This window comes from Scyliorhinus torazame, chromosome 2, assembly GCF_047496885.1.
Source record: "Scyliorhinus torazame isolate Kashiwa2021f chromosome 2, sScyTor2.1, whole genome shotgun sequence".
NCBI classification, from domain to species: domain Eukaryota; kingdom Metazoa; phylum Chordata; class Chondrichthyes; order Carcharhiniformes; family Scyliorhinidae; genus Scyliorhinus; species Scyliorhinus torazame.
In genome coordinates, this window is record NC_092708.1 from 260,823,036 (window position 1) to 260,842,266 (window position 19,231).

General features: G+C 53.3%; 1 protein-coding gene across 5 annotated transcripts in view; it reads left to right on the top strand.

The window, feature by feature from the left end:
* ccdc135 (coiled-coil domain containing 135) overlaps positions 1-19,231 on the top strand; it is a 303,907-nt gene that overhangs the window by 64,782 nt on the left and 219,894 nt on the right. The window lies entirely within an intron of this gene.

Here is a 19,231-nt window from a genome sequence, read left to right on the forward strand (position 1 = left end):
ACCAGAGACATCACACACACACACACACACACACACACACACACTCTCAACCAATAGATCGGTTAGATAGGACACGCCCAATGGACATTCACGATATACACAGAGGTGACACGACCACAGGAGGGCATTACACCAACCCATATATTTTTATTTTTTAAAAAATAATTTTTATTAAGGTTTTCATAAAATATCAATAACAAAATGAAAAAGGAACCCAACAGGGTTAAGTACAAAACATGGTCGAGAAAAGCAATCCTCCCCTCCCCCCTGTACATAAATAATAGATTAACATTAACACCCCGACTTAACACAACTGGTATATACACCCCCCTGGACCCTCCAGTGTAAATAACAAAAACAGAAATAAAGTAAACCCCCCCCCCCCCCCCCCCCCCCCCCCGAGCTGCTGCTGCCATTGACCAATGTCTATCGTTCTGCCAGGAAGTCTAAGAACGGTTGCCACCGCCTAAAGAACCCTTGTACCGACCCTCTCAAGGCGAATTTCACTCTCTCTCCAATTTAATGAACCCCGCCATATCATTGATCCAGGATTCCACTCTTGGGGGCCTCACATCCTTCCACTGAAGAAGAAGCCTTCGCCGGGCATCTGTCCACGTCCCTTCCTCAATCTCCTCTCCCAACTCCTCCTCCCACTTACCTTTCACCTCCACCACCGAGGCCGCCTCCTCCTCCTGCATCACTTTGTAAGTTTCCGAGATCTTCCCCACTCCCACCCACCCCCCCGAGAGCACCCTGTCCTGTACTGTGTGTGGCAGTAGCCGCAGGAATTCCACCACCTGCCGTCTAGCAAACGCCCTTACTTGTAAGTACCTGAAGGTGTTCCCCGGGGGGAGCCCGTACTTCTCCTCCAGCTCACCCAGGCTCGCGAACGTCCCGTCCACAAACAGGTCCCCCAACCTTCGTATCCCTGCCCTGTGCCACCCCGAAAACCCTCCACCTGCTCTCCCTGGGGCGAACTGGTGGTTCCCCCGTATTGGGGTCCACGCCGAGGCCCCAACTCCCACCCCCCCCCCCCCCCCCCATGCCGCCTCCACTGTCCCCAGATTTTGAGGGCAGCCGCCGCCACTGGGCTCGTGGTATACCACCTTGGAGGGAGCGGCAGCGGCGCCGTTGCCAGCGCCCTCAGATTCGTACCCACACAAGACGCCGTCTCCAGCCTCTTCCATGCAGCCCCCTCCATCACCCACTTGCGCACCATCGTCGCATTGGCGGCCCAGTAGTACCCACAAAGATTGGGCAGCGCCAATCCCCCCTATCTCTACTCCGCTCCAGGAACACCCTTCTCACCCTCGGAGTCCCTCACGCCCACACAAACCCAATTATACTCCTGTTAACCCGCCTAAAAAAGCCTTCGGGATAAACACGGGGAGGCACTGGAACAGGAACAAAAGTCTTGGGAGCACCATCATTTTGATTGACTGCACCCTACACGCCAAGGACAGCGGCAATGCGTCCCACCTCTTGAACTCCTCCTCCATTTGCTCCACCAGCCTTGTGAAATTAAGCCTATTCAGGGCCGCCCAGCTCCTGGCCACCTGGACCCCCAAATACCTGAATCTCCTCTCCGCCCTTTTTAGTGGGAGCTCGCCAATCCCCCTCTCCTGGTCCCCTGGGTGAACCACGAACAGCTCGCTCTTCCCCATGTTGAGCTTGTACCCCGAAAAGTCCCCGAATTCCCTAAGAATCCTCATTACCTCCGGCATTCCCCCCACCGGGTCCGCCACATATAGCAGCAGGTCGTCCGCACAGAGCGACACCCTATGCTCCTCCCCACCCCGCACCAACCCCCTCCAGTTCCTTGACTCCCTCAGTGCCATAGCCAGGGGTTCAGTCGCCAGTGTGAAGAGCAAGGGGGACAGGGGACACCCCTGCCTCGTCCCTCGGTGCAACCAAATGTACTCGCACCTCCTCCTGTTTGTGGCCACACTCGCCATCGGGACCTCGTACAACAGCCTAACCTACCTGACAAACCCCTCCCCAAACCCTAACCTCTTCAGCACCTCCCACAGGTACCCCCACTCTACCCTATCGAAGGCTTTCTCAGCATCCATCGCCACCACTATCTCCGCCTCCCCCTCCCTCGCCGGCATCATGATAACGTTCAAAAGCCTCCGCACATTCGCGTTCAACTGTCTCCCCTTCACAAACCCCGTCTGGTCTTCATGGATGATCTGCGGCACACAATCCTCAACCCTCGTGGCTAAGACCTTCGCCAGCACCTGGCATCTACATTTAGCAAGGAGATCGGTCTGTAAGACCCACACTGCAGGATCAAGGAGATCAGTGCCCGGGACATCGGCGGCGGCAAAGCACCCCCCTCCCTTGCCTCACTGAAGGTCCTGACTAGCAACGGGCCCATATATTTTTTATAGAATTCGACCGGGAAACCGTCCGGCCCCGGTGCCTTACCCGCCTGCATGCTCCCTATCCCTTCGGTCAGCTCCTCTAGCCCAATCGGGGCCCCCAATCCCTCCACCAGTCCCTCTTCCACCTTCGGAAACCTCAATTGGTCCAGGAAGCGGCCCATCCCTCCCTCCTCCCTTGGGGGCTCGGATCGGTACAATTCCTCGTAAAAGTCCTTGAAGACCCCATTGATGCCAACCCCACTCCGCACCACACTCCCTCCCCTGTCCTTAACTCCCCCGATCTCCCGAGCTGCGTCCCGCTTCCGAAGCTGATACGCCAGCATCCGGCTTGCCTTTTCCCCATACTCGTAAATCGCCCCCTGGGCCTTCCTCCACTGCACCTCCACCTTCCTGGTGGTCACCAGGTCGAATTCGGCCTAGAGGCTGCGCCTCTTCCTCAACAATCCTTCCTCGGGCACTTCCGCATACCTCCTGTCTACCCTCACCATCTCCCCCACCAGCCTCTTCCTCTCCCCCCACTCCTTATGGGCCCTAATGGAGATCAGCTCTCCCCTCACCACCGCCTTCAGCGCCTCCCATACCATCCCCACTCAGACCTCCCCATTGTCGTTGGTCTCCAAATACTTCTCTGTACTTCCTTGGATCCGCTCGCTCACCTCCTCGTCCGCCAACAGCCCCACCTCCAAGCGCCACAACGGGCGCTGCTCCCTCTCCTCCCCCATCTCCAAGTCCACCCAATGCGGGGCGTGGTCCGAAATGGCTATTGCCGAATACTCAGTATCCTCTACTCTCGCTATCAGCGCCCTACTCAAAATGGAAAAAGTCGATTTGGGAATAAGCCTTATGGACATGTGAGAAGAATGAAAATTCCCTAGCCCCCGGCCTTGCAAATCTCCAAGGGTCCACCCCTCCCATCTGGTCCATAAACCCCCTCAGCACTCTAGCCGCCGCCGGCTTCCTACCCGTCCTAGACCTGGAGCGATCCAGTGCCGGATCCAGCACCGTGTTAAGGTCTCCCCATTATCAGGCCCCCCACTTCCAAGTCTGGGATCCGACCCAACATACGCCGCATAAAACCCGCATCGTCCCAATTCGGGGCATACACATTGACCAGTACCACCCTCTCTCCCTGCAACTTACCACTTACCATTACGTACCTGCCCCCATTATCTGCCACAATGCTCGACACCTCAAATGACACCTTCTTTCCCGCCAAGATCGCCACCCCTCGATTTTTGGCATCCAGCCCCGAGTGAAACACCTGACCTACCCACCCTTTCCTCAGTCTTACCTGGTCTACAACCTTCAGGTGTGTCTCCTGGAGTATAACCACAACCGCCTTCAGCCCCTTCAGGTGCGCGAACACCCAGGCCCGCTTAACCGGCCCGTTCAGTCCCCTTACATTCCAGGTTATCCGCCGGATCAGGGGGCTACCGGCCCCCCTCCCCCGCCGATTTAGCCATGACCCCTCCTCGGCCAGCCATGCGCCCGCCCCCCACACCCGGCCCGTTCCCCACGGCGGCATACCCCCGTCTCGACCCCCCCCACACTCGCTCCAGCTCCCCCTTGACCATAGCAGCAGCAACTCGATTCTCTCTTTCCCCCCCCCCCCCCACCACCGGCTAGGACCCATCCTAGCTGATTTACTCCCCCCATTGCACTTCCGCAAGTCAGCTGACCCCGGCCACTCCCGCCTCTCCTTCGACTCCTCCCATTGTGTGGCACACCCTCCTCTCCCATTCCCCATCCATAGGCTCTCCCCCTCCCCCTTCCATTGTCAGCGTGGGAAACAACCCTCGCTTCCCCGCCCCGGCCCCGCCCCCTCCAGTCTTAAGCGCGGGAAAAAGCCCGCGCTTTCCACCAACCCGGCCCCGCCACCTCTAACGCAGCTCCTTTTACAGGCCCAGTCCCCTCACCCCCGACTCGGGCCTCCCCCGCAAGGCCCCATCTCACCGCCGGCCACCACCCCTGTTCCGTTTACCTACCCCCCTCCAGGAGCCACCCCGACCAACCCAACCAAAACAGTGCCCAACCCGCCCCAACCACCCTCACCAACCCGAAAGAGAAAAACACAGAGAAAAAGAAACCAGGAGCAGAGCAAAGCAAAGGCCCCCCCTCAAAAAAAAAATTTAGCGTATCAACTGCAGTCCCCAAACGCCCATCCCGACCCTCAATCTGTGTCCAACTTCTCGGCCTGAACAAAGGCCCACGCCTCCTCCGGAGACTCAAACTAATGGTGCTGGTCCTTATAGGTGACCCACAGTCACGCCGGCTGCAACATGCCAAACTTCACCCCCTTCCTGTGCAGCACCGCCTTCGTTCGATTATCTTCGGCCCTCCTCTTCGCCACCTCCGCACTCCAGTCCTGGTATATTCGAACCTCCACGTTCTCCCACCTGCTGCTCCTCTCCTTCTTGGCCTACCTGAGCACACACTCCCGATCAACGAACCGATGGAACCTCACCAGCACCGCCCGCGGAGGCTCGTTAGCCTTGGGCCTCCTCGCCAGCACTCTATGGGCCCCTTCCAGCTCCAGGGGCCCCTGGAAGGACCCCGCTCCCATCAGTGAGTTTAACATGGTGACCACATAGGCCACCACGTCCGGCCCCTCCAGCACCTCCGGGAGGCCCAGAATCCGCAGATTCTTCCGCCTCGACAGATTCTCCATCTCCTCGAACCGCTCCTGCCATTTCTTGTGGAGCGCCTCGTGCGCCTCCACCTTTACTGCCAGGCCTTAGATCTCGTCCTCGTTGTCGGAGATCTTTTGTCGAGCCTCTCGGATCGCCACCTCCTGGGCCGTCTGTGTCTCCAGCAGCTTATCCATAGAAGCCTTCATCAGCTCTAGCAGGTCCGCTTTAATCTCGCTGAAGCAGCGCTGGATACCCTCCTGCTGCTCCTCCGCCCACTGCATCCACGCTGCCTGGTCTCCGCCCGCCGCCATTCTGTTCTTCTTCCCTCGCACCTTCTTCGGGTCCACCACCACCTTTTTAGTCGCCCCGCTCCTAGAAGAAGCCATATAGTATCGGGGAGCTGTTATAATCTCCTTCCCACACCAGGAAACGTCGAAAAAGTGCCGTTGGGGGCCCTGAAAAGAGCCCGAAAGTCCGTTTTTGTGGGAGTTGCCGAATGGCAACTTCGCTCCGCATAGCCGCAACCAGAAGTCCACACCAACCCATATATAAAGGACACCACACACCTGATCTGCCTCTTTCCAGTGGAGACAGTCAGTGAGTACAGATACAGGGTTGATTCAATATCACTCCCACCACGTGGATTGCAGCAACTGGTTGTCTGGGTAGCTATAGTATGATTAGCAGTAGTAATCCGAGTAATAGAAGTGTAAATAGTTTAATAAACGTGTTGAAGTTATCTCCACGTCTGAACCTTCCTTTGTCAAGTGCACCACAAGGAAGTTCCTTATGCTACACCTGGAGCATAAAAAATCATGGTACCAGCAGTGAACTGTTTCAATCCATATAGCCATACCTCAGCGTACAGTGAGAACAAGCAACGATACTCATGTTCGAGATCCGGGTTCCGCAGCAGCTCCAGTGCCACGGTGATCTCCGCGAAAACTGGCAGGCATTCCGGCAAAAGTTTGGAATCTTCCTGGTAGCAGGCGACCTACAAGATGTGGCCGATGCTGAAAAGACAGAGCTACTGCTTACCATCGCCGGTGCCAAAGCAGAAGAAATCTTTTAAAAATTCAAGTTCTCCAAAGGACAAAACAGATGCGACTTCCAGGAAGTCCTGGACGAATTCGGCAAATACTGTGAGGAAAACACACTCCAACCAGCAAGAAAAGGTAAGAGAAGCGCCAGTACTCACCACGAGGCCGAGATCCCGGAGCAGAGAACAATTTTGATCGGCGGCCATCTTTCTAAAGGGACTGCACTTGCGCAGTTGCGTGAGAAGCGCACAGAACGGGAAGGTCCGTCTGCGTATGCGCGATCATGAAAATGGGCCCCGGTACAGAAACAGCGATTTGCGCATCCGCTTCCTACGTATGATGTCACATGTGGCATGATGTCAGAGGCCCCAGACCACGCCCATTTAAAGGGGAAACATCCCAAATCAAAGAAAAAATCTTTTAAAGCCGTAAAAAACCTTCCTTCACCTGGAATGACAGCACAATGCGATGATTCTGACCTTGAACATTTCGAAACCGACCTTTACATTTTCTCTGGACCACGCGAGCCCAATGCCCGCTCCGACACAAAACGTGATGATGTGGTCTTGGAAGACAACGACTCAGACGAACGTTTCACCTTGGGAGGCTACCCCATTACCAAATCCGATCCGCAACTAGACGTGTTGCACATTGACGACCTCGACGACGAGTTCTTCGGATTTGAGGATCTTCAGGCCAGCAGATATGACATCCCGACTCGTGAGTGCAGGATTATGCTGTGGCCTGAAACCAAGAGACAGAGAGTGGTACAAGCCCACAGAGAGCGGCCTGCTGCCACACAGAGCGTGGTCCATGCACCGCTCAGGGTTCCCGACTCTACGAAAGAAGACACGCAAGACTCCACACCGCAGTCCTTGCATGAACAAGAAGCGACTCCAGTGTCACAAGCCTCCGCAGCGAGCTCATGGACAGCCTCCGTGACCCAGTCACTTAACAATTACACTGGGTCAGTAATAACAAGCAGCATGTGGCCAGAACAAGCTTCAACGGTTCTCAGCAGGATCAACCTTCCAGCACAGCATGTAGCCAGAACCAGTATGTACAGTCTTATCCAACTTCAACATATGGCACATCCATGACTTTGAATGATACTGTTGATGGTACCTCTTCAACGTCAACACCTTATCAGCTACAAGATGCCATCCGACAGCACCATCACAAACATAAAAAAAGAAAGGGACTCCAAATCAGACAGCGAAGTGATTTGATCACTTCTTGGTTCCTGTGGCACAGGGACGTTGATGGCGTTCATAACCAAGAGAGACATTTGACCATGATGATTGATGGTTTTTGGATTCGCACAAAAGATTTGGACTTCTTGTTTAATCACTGTTCCCATGACTTGTATATACCTTAACTTATCTGCCTGTTTTTTGTTCAATTTTCTGAAAGTGTACAGAAAATATGTAACATATAAAAAAGGGGGGATGTGGTGATATGCATCAATGTAAATACATATAGGCTAGCTAGACACTAGAGGGAGCACAAGAGACATCACACACACACACACTCAACCAATAGATCAAGTAGATAGGACACGACCAATAGACATTCACGATTCACAAGGTGGTGACACGACCACAAGGGGGCATTACACCAACCATATATAAAGGACACCACATACATGATCTGCCTCTTTCCAGTGGAGACAGTCAGTGAGTACAGAGACAGGGTTGATTCAATATTGCACCCACCTCGTGGATTGCAGCAACTGGTTAGTCAGTCTGGATAGCTATAGTAGGATTAGCAGTAGTGTCGAACCCGAGTAATAGAAGTGTAAATAGTTTAATAAACGTGTTGAAGTCATCTCCACGTCTGAACCTTCCTTTGTCAAGTGCACCACAAGGAAGCCGCTTATGCTACACCCAGAGCATAACAAATCAACCGTCTGGCTCAGCATACAATCCTCCCTACCAGCCCCCCCCCCCCTTCATTCCCCCCTTCACTGCTGCTCCCATTCCGCCCCCCCCCCCCCCCCCAGTCCTCCCTCGCTTTCCTCTGTAGCCACCTGGGTTGGCCTCTTCCCGACTTAAAATGGAGAACCGCAAAGACTAAAGGGAAATTCAGCCAACACAGGCAAAATTGAGCAAGTGCAGAAATGATGTGTATTGAAACTTGCAAAAACCAGACAGCACTGAAACCAGCAGCCATCTGCATAGTAATGAGCGAGTCCAAGGCACAATCGCAACACTTAAGGTGAATAAAGCCAAGCCAGACTCCTCAGCGCCAGCAGGAGCCAAGACAAAGGAAGGCCAACGGACATTTAGGGACCGCCCAGCGATCAGGGAACAACTCCAGTATTGGAGAAATCGATCCAAATGATCGGAACGCAGTCCAATCATTTGGAACCAGGTACGGGGTCCGCCCCGAAGGGCGGGTAGCCCCTGGGGACTATAAAGTAAAGCCCCCAAGTTCAAATCAGTCTTCTTTGGCAGGGTCACTCAGCAACTTGAATCAACCCGTGAGAGTGACCTGTCTAAGCTGCCGCATCAACCAAGTAAGTCTCCAGTCAACGCTCGCTATGAGATAGGCGCTCCTAGCTACAAGTCCATACCAGCTTTTGAATCCTGCAGACTCAGGACCTGAACGAAAGGCCATTTGTTCACTTGACCTGGTGGGCCAATTCTGAAGCTAAGTATAGGCTAAGTATAAGAATGGTAGGAAAGAGCTTTCGATATCTGGGAAACCAGGTGGCCTGGGAATGGGAGGTAGTACACAAGTAAAACCTATCCCGGTTGGTAGAACAAATGGAAGGGGACTTTAAGAGATGGGACATGCTCCCACTACCACTGGCGGGGAGGGCTCAGACCGTGAAAATGACAGTCCTCCCCAGATTTCTGTTTCTCTTTCAGTGCCTCCCCATCTTCATCCCTAAGGCCTTTTTCAAGCGGGTGAATAAGATTATTTTGGGCTTTGTGTGGGCGAGTAAAACCCTGCGAGTGAAGAAAGTGTTGCTGGAGCGCAGTCGGGGGGAGGGTGGGTTGGCGCTGCCGAACTTCTGCAATTACTACTGGGTGATTACATGGCTAATATAGCCATGATCAGGAAGTGGGTAGTGGGGGTGGGGTCGGCATGGGAGCGGATGGAGGCGGCGTCATGTGATGACACCAGTTTGGGAGCATTGGTAACGGCACCTCTGCTGTTCTCGCTGGCCCGATACTCCACAAGTCCGGTGGTAGTGGCGGCTCTGAGGATCTGGGGGCAATGGAGGAGATATAAGAGAGTGGGGGGAGCATCGATTTGGACGCCGATTTATAACATCCACAGGTTTGTACCGGGTAGGCTAGATGGCGGGTTCCGGAGTTGGCAGAGGGCAGGAATTAGAAGGATGAGGGATCTATTTATAGATGGGAGCTTTCCCAGCTTGAAGGTTTTGGGGGATAAATTTAAATTGCCAGCAGGGAATGGTTTTAGGTATTTGCAGGTGCGCAACTTCCTGGGAAAACAGATGCCGGCCTTTCCGCTGCTGCCGCCACGGGGGATATAGGATCGAGTAGTTTCCAGTACCTGAGTGGGAGAGGGGAAGGTATCGGATATTTACTCGGAGCTTTCAGAGGAGGAGGAAACTCCGAAGGAGGACTTAAGGGCAAGTGGGTGGACGAGCTAGGAGGAGAGATAGAGGCGGGTCTATGGGCGAATGCCCTAAGCAGGGTTAATACTTCCTTGTCGTGCGCCAGGCTTAGCCTGATACAATTTAAGGTAGTCCACCGGGCACACATGACAGTGGCTAGGATGAGCAAGTTTTTCGGGGTAGAGGATAGGTGTGCGAGGTGCACAGGAAGCCCAGCAAATCATGTCCACATGTTTTGGGCATGCCCGAAGCTTAGAGGGGTTTGGCAGGGTTTTGCTAAGGCAATGTCCACGGTGCTAAAAACACGGGTGGTGCCGTGTCCGGAGGTAGCGATCTTTGGAGTGTCGGAAGATCTGGGGCGAAAGAGGCCGACGTCCTGGCATTTGTCTCCCTGGTAGCCCGGAGATGGATCTTGTTAATGTGGAGGGACTCGAAACCCCAGAATGTCGAGACCTGGGTTAGTGACATGGCTGGGTTTCTCAGTCTTGAGAAAATAAAGTTTGCCTTAAGAGGTTATGTTAGGGTTCTCACGGAGGTGGCAGTCGTTTGTCGACTTTCCTGGGGAAAATTAAAAATGTCAGCAGATGCAGTATTCCAAAGGGGTTGGGGGATGTTGTTGTATGGTTGAGGTGTGTGAAGATTGGGCTGGGGGGGAAATGTTTATTTTACCATGTTGATGTCATTGTTTTTGTTCCTGTTATAAAAATTTTCAAATACCTTAATAAAATATATTTTTTTAAAACATTTTGTTCCATCTGAAAGCACTGATGTCTCATTGCACACGTTCCCTCAGTCTCGTCCTCATCCAAATGTCCATGCTAGACATGTGAGTCAATACAGTGAGTGTTATCGGTACATTTGTGAGGACTGGTGGTCACAGTGGTTAGCACTGCTGCCTCACAGCGCCAGAGATCTGGGTTCAATTCTGGCCTTGGCTGCCTCTCCGTGTTGAGTTTGCATGTCCTCCCTCTGTGGTTTCCTCAAGTTTCCTCCCACAGTCCAAAAATGTGCAGGATTGGCCATGGTCAATGCATTGAGTTACAGGGATAAGGGAGGGAAATAGGCATACGTAGATGGTCGGTGCAAACTTGATGGACCGAATGGCCTCCTTCTGCACTGAAGGGATTCTATGGATCACCATTGGGCTGCATCCTGTCCTCCTAGTCTGTCCACCACATTATTCATCAGGTGTCCCTCAAGAGAACTCAAGAATGGAAATTCTAGTTGAGCTTTGCTTCTTTCCCAGGCAGGAGACACTGAGGATTCAGTGTACGTTCAGAAATCAGGCTGAGATCAAGTAAATCAGCACAAACCTTGGATTGAACCAGGGAACATCTATATTGCTGAATGTCACAGCCATAAAATGGGTCATGCATTTGTTTATCCACAGAACCAATCGTTAAAATAATGGTAAAAAAATTTGCCAATGCACTGACCACTGATTTCTCTGAGGGCATTATGTGTGGGAGGAAGTGAAGTTTTGATCATGGCCCAGATACCCAAAAATGAGAAACCTTGAAACTGTTGGAGGGAGATGGAAGGGGGTTACCAGAATGGTTTGCTGATCGGGAATTTGGTATCATTCTGGGTCAGCCAGCTTAACTTTGGCCTCTCTGGGTTTTCTAGAGATGGATAATATAGTCATTCACTGAAGCCTTGCTGTTGGAGTGGTTAGCTCATGGCGCAAAGGTCCTGGGTTCGATCCTAACACCGGGTCCCTGTCTGTTTGGAGTTTGCACATTCTGCCTGTGTCTGCGTGGATCTCACCCTCACAACCCAAAGATATGTAGGGTAGTTGGATTAACCACTCTAAATTGCCTCTTAATTGGCAAACAAAAAGAATTGGGTGCTCTAAATATATTAAATAAATAAATATGTAATAAAAAGATCTGTATCTCAATTCCATTTATATGTCTTCGATCCATGTTCCCTAATACCTTTACCCAATAAACATTATCAACTTCAGTTTTGAAAATTATTGGCGCAGACTTTTGAAATAGAGAGTTTCACATTTGCACTACACTCTGTCTGAACACATGTTTCCTAATTTCATGTATGAATATCTTACATTAATATTAAAATGGTGCTGCCATTTTCTGGATATCCCCACCAGAGGAGATAATGGGAGAGCCAGCCACCGGTACCCATGGCAGCAGGGACGGGTTGCGGGATTAGAGCCCCCCCCCCACGTGCCAGGCACGGGTGGGGCCAGGGGTGCGGTGTGGAAGGCAGAGTGTCGGGAGGAATGACCGTTGAGGATGGAATTGGGAGGGAGGATGGACATGAGGGGCAGGGGCGGCAGTGCAACCCAGGGTCACCGTGTAGCCCGCTGGACCTAGATGGGCACGGGGGTACGTGCCATGCTAAAAGGTCTGCCCTTTGTCCCATGCAGACAATGGAGTTTGGAGTCTCGCCATGAATGGTTGGCATCTGCCTGGCCTCAGCAGCCCTTGCGGACACACTGAGGCTGCACGAACAGGAGCTGCTCAGGGAGGAACCTGCAGAACAGGAGCCAGCTGGTTAGGGTGGAGAGCCGGCCGTCCAAAAAGCCAGGATGAGGTGGGAAGGGGGCACCACATCAGGCCTCCGGTATATCGGCAGCGCCTGTCATTTGAGGACCTGCTTAACCAAGCGTGTCGCCTATGACTGCGGCTGAGCATGGAGACCATGCAACATTTCAGATGACACAAAGATAGGACAGGTGGTTAACGGTGAGGCTAAGAGTCTTGGGTTACAGGAAGATATAGACAGGATGGTCAAATGGGCAGAAAAGTAGCAGATGGAATTTAATACTGAAAAGTGTGAAGTGTTACACTTTGGAAGGAGCAATTTGACAAGGAAATATTCAATGGCACCACACTGGAAAGTCCTGAGGAACAGAGACCTTGGTGCGTTTGTAAATAGATTTCTGAAGGCAGGCTGGCCGGTTAATAGGGTGGTGAAAAAGGCATATGGTACACTTGCCTTTATCAATCGTGGCATAGATTACAAAAGCAAGGAAGTCATGTTGGAGTTATATAGAACATTGGTGAGGTCACAGCTGGTGAACTGTGTGCAGTTCTGTTCGCCACATTATAGGAACGGTGTGATTGTACTGGAGCAGGTGCAGAGGCGATTCACCAGGATGTTGCCTGGGATGGAACATTTAAGTTATGAAGAGAGGTTGGATAGAGTTTTTATCAGGAGGAGAGAAGATTGAGGGGTGATCTGATCGAGGTGTACAAGATTATGAGGAGCTGATGCATTATCAATTACGACGAGACAAGAGTAAGTGTATTGAGGCTTTATTATGCAGAGATGTGTAGCCTCCCGCAGCTGCTGCCGAAATGGCTGCAGCTGGGAGAACCCACACATTTATACTCCGCCTATTTGGCGGAGCCAGCAGGCAGGGATCTGCCCCCGTACCTTTAGTACAGGGGCCTTACCTTAATACCCCTCGTATGCGGTATATACAATACAACAGTGGTGACTACCGCATTCACCCCCTGTTAAAAAAGAGTCCAGCAGGGGTGGTGGAAAACTATTTACATTCAGTTGTTTAACATTTTGAGGAAAAGTTTACAAATTCAGATGATCGGGCGCCTTGATTCGTCATTGCGAGCGCCGCAGTTCTGGTGGCGATTTTGGCGTCTGTTCGGTCGTCGGTGACTCCGGGAGCGTGTCGACCTCATCTTCATCCCCAGGTGGGACCAAGGGGAGGACTGATCGTCCTGGAGCGGGGGCTGTGTTGGGGTGCGCTTGGGGGAGGGTGGGTGGCGCCGGGGCAGAGGGGGGGGGGGGGGATGTGTGGGGACCCAGCTGGTGCCAGTTCCCTGAGGTGGACTGTGTCTTGGCGGCCGTCGGGGTTCGCTACGTAGGCGTACTGCGGGTTTGCGTGAAGTAGCTGTACCCTCTCAACCAATGGGTCCGCCTTGTGTAGTCGCACGTGCTTGCGGAGGAGGACGGGTCCTGGAGCTGCCAGCCACGTTGGGAGCTCAACCCCGGAGGTGAACTTCCTGGGGAAGGCAAAGAGACGTTCATGGGGAGTTTCGTTAGTCGCAGTGCAAAGGAGCGACCGAATGGAGTGAAGAGCGTCGGGGAGGCCGGGAGATTTCTGGACCATAGGGCCAGCTGGACGGCCTTCCAGACCGTCCCATTCTCCCGCTCCACCTGCCCGTTTCCCCAGGGGTTGTAGCTGGTCGTCTTGCTCGAGGCAGTGCCCCTGTTGAGCAGGTACTGCTGCAGCTCATCGCTCATAAATGAGGATCCCTGGTCACTGTGGACGTAGGCGGGGAAACCGAACAGAGCGAAGATGGTGTTGAGGGCTTTGATGACGGTAGCAGATGTCATATCGGGGCATGGGACGGCGAAGGGGAATCTGGAATATTCGTTGACCACATTAAGAAAGTACGTGTTTCGGTTGGTGGAGGGGAGGGGCCCTTTGAAGTCCACGCTGAGGCGTACAAAGGGGTGGGAGGCCATCACCAGGTGCGCTCGGTCTGGCCGGTAGAAGTGCGGTTTACACTCCGCGCAGACCTGGCAGTCTCTGGTGATAGCCCTGACTTCCTCGATGGAGTAGGGCAGATTGCGGGCCTTTATGAAGTGATAAAAGCGTGAGACCCCTGGGTGACAGAAATCGTCGTGCAGGGTCCGGAGTCGGTCCACTTGTGCGCTGGCACAAGTACCTTGGGATAGGGCATTGGGGGGCTCGTTGAGCTTACCAGGGCGATACAGAATCTCGTAATTGTAGGTGGAGAACTCGATCCTCCACCTCAAGATCTTATCATTTTTGATCTTACCCCGCTGCGTGTTGTTGAACATGAAGGCAACCGGCCGTTGCTGCACTGCTTCAACGATAGCTTGGGCCTCCTTTTTGACAGAGGAGTGCCGCATTTCGGAGGTATGGAGGGTGCGGGAAAAGAATGCCACGGGCCAGCCTTCCTGGTTGAGGGTGGCAGCTAGAGCGATGTCTGATGCATCGCTCTCGACTTGGAAGGGGAGCGTCTCGTCGACTGCGTGCATCGCGGCCTTGGCGATGTCGGCCTTGTTCCGGTTGAAGGCCTGGTGAGCCTCGGCCGTCAGGGGGAAAACACTGGGCCTTGTCCACATAGTAAGGGACACACTGGGCATAGTACGAGAAGAAGCCCAGGCATCGTTTGAGGGCCTTGGGGCAGTGGGGAAGGGGAGTTCCATGAGGGGGTGCATGCGATCCGGGTCGGGCCCTAGCACTCCGTTCTGGACCACATAGCAGAGGATGGCTAATCGGTTCGTGCTGAACATGCACTTCTCCTTGTTGTAGGTTTGGTTGAGGAGTTTAGCGGTGCGGAGGAATTTGGAAAGGTTAACGTCGTGGTCCTGCTGGTCGTGGCCGAAGATGGTGATTTTATCCAGGTACGGGAAGTTGGCCCGCAGTCCGTACCGGTCAACCATTCGGTCCATCTCCCATTGGAAGACCGAGACCCTGTTAGTGACGCCAAAGGGAACCCTAAGGAATTGGGAAAGGCGGCCGTCCACTTCAAATGCGGTGTACGGGAGGTCCGCCTTGCGAATGGGGAGCTGGTGGTAGGCAGATTTCAGGTCCACTGTCGAGAAGACCCGGTACTGTGCAATCTGATTGACCATATCAGATATGCGTGGGAGGGGGTACGCATCGACCTGCGTGTACCGATTGATGGTCTGACTGTAGTCAACGACCATCCTGTTTTTCTCCCCAGTTTTCACAACTACCGCTTGGGCTCTCCAGGGGCTGTTGCTGGCCTTGAAAATACCTTCCTGTAGCAGCCGCTGGACCTCAGACCTGCTGACGGTCCTGTCCTGGACGCTGTACCGTCTGCTCCTGGTGGCAACGGGTTTGCTATCCGCGGTGAGGTTTGAAAACAGAAAAGGCAGGTCGACCTTAAGGGTTGTATGACCGCAGACAAGGGTGGTAGGGGCCTGCCAAATTTCAGGGTTAGGCTCTGGAGGTTGCACTGGAAGTCCAGGCCTAGTAGCAAGGCAGCGCAGAGGTCGGGGAGGACGTAGAGAGGGAAGCCGCTGAACTCTACGCCCTGGATGGTGAGGGCGGCAGTGCAATACCCCCGGATCGCCACGGAGTGGGATTCAGAGGTCTGGGAGATTTTCTGATTAATGGGGTGTACCATGAGGGAGCAGCGCCTTACCGTATCGGGGTGGATGAAGCTCTCAGTGCTCCTCAAGTCCAGAAAGCTTGTGCCCATCGACCTTCACTGTCGTCGACGCGGTCGCGAGGTTGTGCGGTCGGGACTGGTTGATCGTGATGGAGCCGAGACGCGGCTGGTCGGCGGCGGTTGCAGGCGATGAGCGGCCCGATGAGGTGGCCGATGAGCAGGGGTCCTGAGGCGGGGAAGATGGCGGCGCCCATGGGCCGCACGTGTCCTGAGGCAGGCAAGATGGCGGCGCCCACGGGCTGCACGTGTTGTAAGGCGAGCAAGATGGTGGCGCCCACGGGCCGCATGTGGTCCGAGGCGAGGAAGATGTCACCGCCCACGAGTCGTACGTGGGGGCTGCAGGGACAATAGCGGTGATCGAGCGGGCCTGGCACACAGCAGCGAAATGTCCTTTCTTCCCACAGGCCTTGCAGAGCGCGCCCCGTGCCGGGCAGCGCTGCCGGGGGTGTTTTGTCTGCGGAAGTAGCACTTGGGTCCCCCGGAGTTGGTTGGCTGCCGCGCGGCGCAGGTCTGGGGTTGTTGGGGCGGTCGCTGATGGGGTCCACGATGGGGTGTTCGCTGGCGGGGTCCACGATGCCCAGGAGGGGTGGGTCATGCGGTCGGGGGCATACGCCTGTACATTGCGTGAGGCGACTGTGAGCGAGATCGCTAGTTTCTTGGTCGCCGCGAGGTCGAGGGTAGCCCCTTCTAAGAGGCGCTGGCGGATGTAGGCTGGCCCTATGCCCGTAACGAACACGTCTCTAACTAGCTGGTCAGAATGTTCAACGGCCGAAACGGCCTGGCAATCGCAGTCTCTCACCAGGACGTGCAGGGCACGCCAGAAATCTTCCACAGACTCACCGGGAAGCTGATGCCGCATGGACAGGAGGTGCCTGGCGTTGATTTTGTTGGTCTGCTGAGTGTAGTTCTCCTTCAGTAGCCCCATGGCCTCAGCGTAGGTCGGCGCGTCCCGAATGAGGGGAAAGATATCGGAGCTCAACCGCGTGTAAAGGATCTGGAGCTTCTGTGCCTCTGAGGGTGGTTCTGTCGCAGATCCGATGTATGCTTCAAAGCCAATGTGCGAAGGCCGACTTGCCATTGTCTGCTTGAGGGTGCAGCTGCAGGCGATCAGGCTTGATGCGGAGATCCATCGTTGTAAAATCTCTGCATAATAAATTGATGCTGCACTATCAATTACGACAAGACGAGAGTAAAGTGTAATCGAGGCTTTATTACGCAGAGATGTGTAGCCTCCCGCAGCTGCTGCCGAAATGGCTGCAGCTCGGAGAGCCCACATAGTGGTCTCCACCTACTGGGTGGAGCCAGCAGGCAGGGATCTACCCCCGTACCTGTAGTACAGGGGCCTGACCTTAATACCCCTCGTATGCGTTATATACAATACAACAGTGGTGACTACCACAGGAGCATGGACAAGGTGGATAGAGAACAGCTGTCCCCTTAGTTGAATGGTCAGTTATGAGGGGGCATAAGTTCAAGGTGAGTGGCGGGAGGTTCAGGGGGTATTTGAGGAAAACTTTTACCCAGAGGGTGGTGACGGTTTGGAACACATTGCCTGGGAGGGTGGTAGAGGCGGTTGCCTCACATCTTTAATAAGTACCTTGATGAGCATTTGGCAAGTCTTAACATTCGAGACTATGGGCCAAGTGCTGGCAAATGGGATTATGATTGGCAGATCAGATGCCTTTCATATGGCGGTGCAGATGCGATGGGCCGAAGGACCTTTTCTGCGATTCTGAGATTTCTGCCGCATTATGACACACCTGGTACTGCAGGGGTATGGGGAAGAGATCCGCTGTCAGTGGCCATCATGGTGACTGTCTTCCTGAACCTATACGCCACGGGTCCTCCCAGGCGCCGAGTGCGGATCTGTCTGGGATATTGCAGACGCCTGTGTACAGGTGCATCCGCACCACCAAGGAGGCCTTATATGCCCAGGCTGCACATTATATAAACTTCAATGTGGACCGAGCCCACCAGGCCGCCCGGGCAACGGGATTCGCCGCCATCTCAGAAAATAGTCTCTGCCTAAATTCTTCCTTCCAAAGTGCATAACCTCACACTTTTCCACATTGTATTTCATTTGCCACTTCATTGCCCACTCTCCTAGCTTGCCCGAATCCTTCTGCAGCCCGCCTGCTTCCTCAATACTACCGTCCCTCGACAGATCTTTGTATCATCTGCAAATGTCAGGATAGATAGGATGAATGCGTGGCTCAAGAGATGGTGCAAGAGGGAGGGATTCAAATTCCTGGGACATTGGAACCTGTTCTGGGGGAGCTGGGATCAGTACAAACCAGACGGTCTGCACCTGGGCAGGACTGGAACCGATAACCGATGTCCTAGGGGGGGGGGGGCGGTTTGCTAGAGCTGTTGGGGAGAGTTTAAACTAATGTGGCAGGGGGATGGGAACCGATGCAGGAAGTTGGAAGGTAGTAAAACAGGGACAGAAACAAAAGGCAGTAAGGGGGAAAGTGTAAGGCAGAGAAGCCATAGCCAAAAATCAAAAAGGGCGACAGTACAAGTACAGTGACTGAGGGGAGCTCAGTGAATAGGACCGGGAATACTAAAAGGAATAAAACGGGAAGTGAAAACATTAATGGTAAGCGACGCGGCAGGTTGTTACATGAAGATGTGGGTTCAACGACAAGGAAAATTAGGAGAAAGATTAACAGGAAATATAACTTAGGAGAGGTTACTGATCGAGGTGTTGAGATTCAGAACAGAGGTAAAAACGCCAACATAAGTGTACTTTACCTGGATGCTCGTAGTATTCGGAATAAGGTAAATGAGTTGATGGCGCAAATCATCGTGAATGACTATGATTTAGTGGCAATTACTGAAACATGGTTAAAGGATGGTCACGACTGGGAGTTAAATATCCGAGGGTATCAAACTATTCGGAAGGACAGAGTGGATGGTAAGGGAGGTGGTGTAGATCTGTTATTTAAGGATGACATCCGGACAACAGTAAGGGATGACATCGGTGCTATGGAGGATAAGGTTGAATCCATTTGGGTGGAAATCAGGAATAGTAAGGCAAAAAAGTCACTGATAGGAGTAGTCTATAGGCCACCAAATAGGAACATTATGGTGGGGCAGGCAATAAACAAAGAAATAACTGATGCATATAGAAATGGTACAGCAGTTATCATGGGGGATTTTAATCTACATGTCGATTGGTTTAACCAGGTCGGTCAAGGCAGCCTTGAGGAGGAGTTTATAGAATGTATCCGCGATAGTTTCCTAGAACAGTATGTAATGGAACCTACGAGGGAACAAGCGGTCCTAGATCTGGTCCTGTGTAATGAGACAGGATTGATTCAGGATCTCATAGTTGGGGATCCTCTCGGAAGGAGCGATCACAATATGGTGGAATTTAAAATACAGATGGAGGGTGAGAAGGTAAAATCAAGCACTA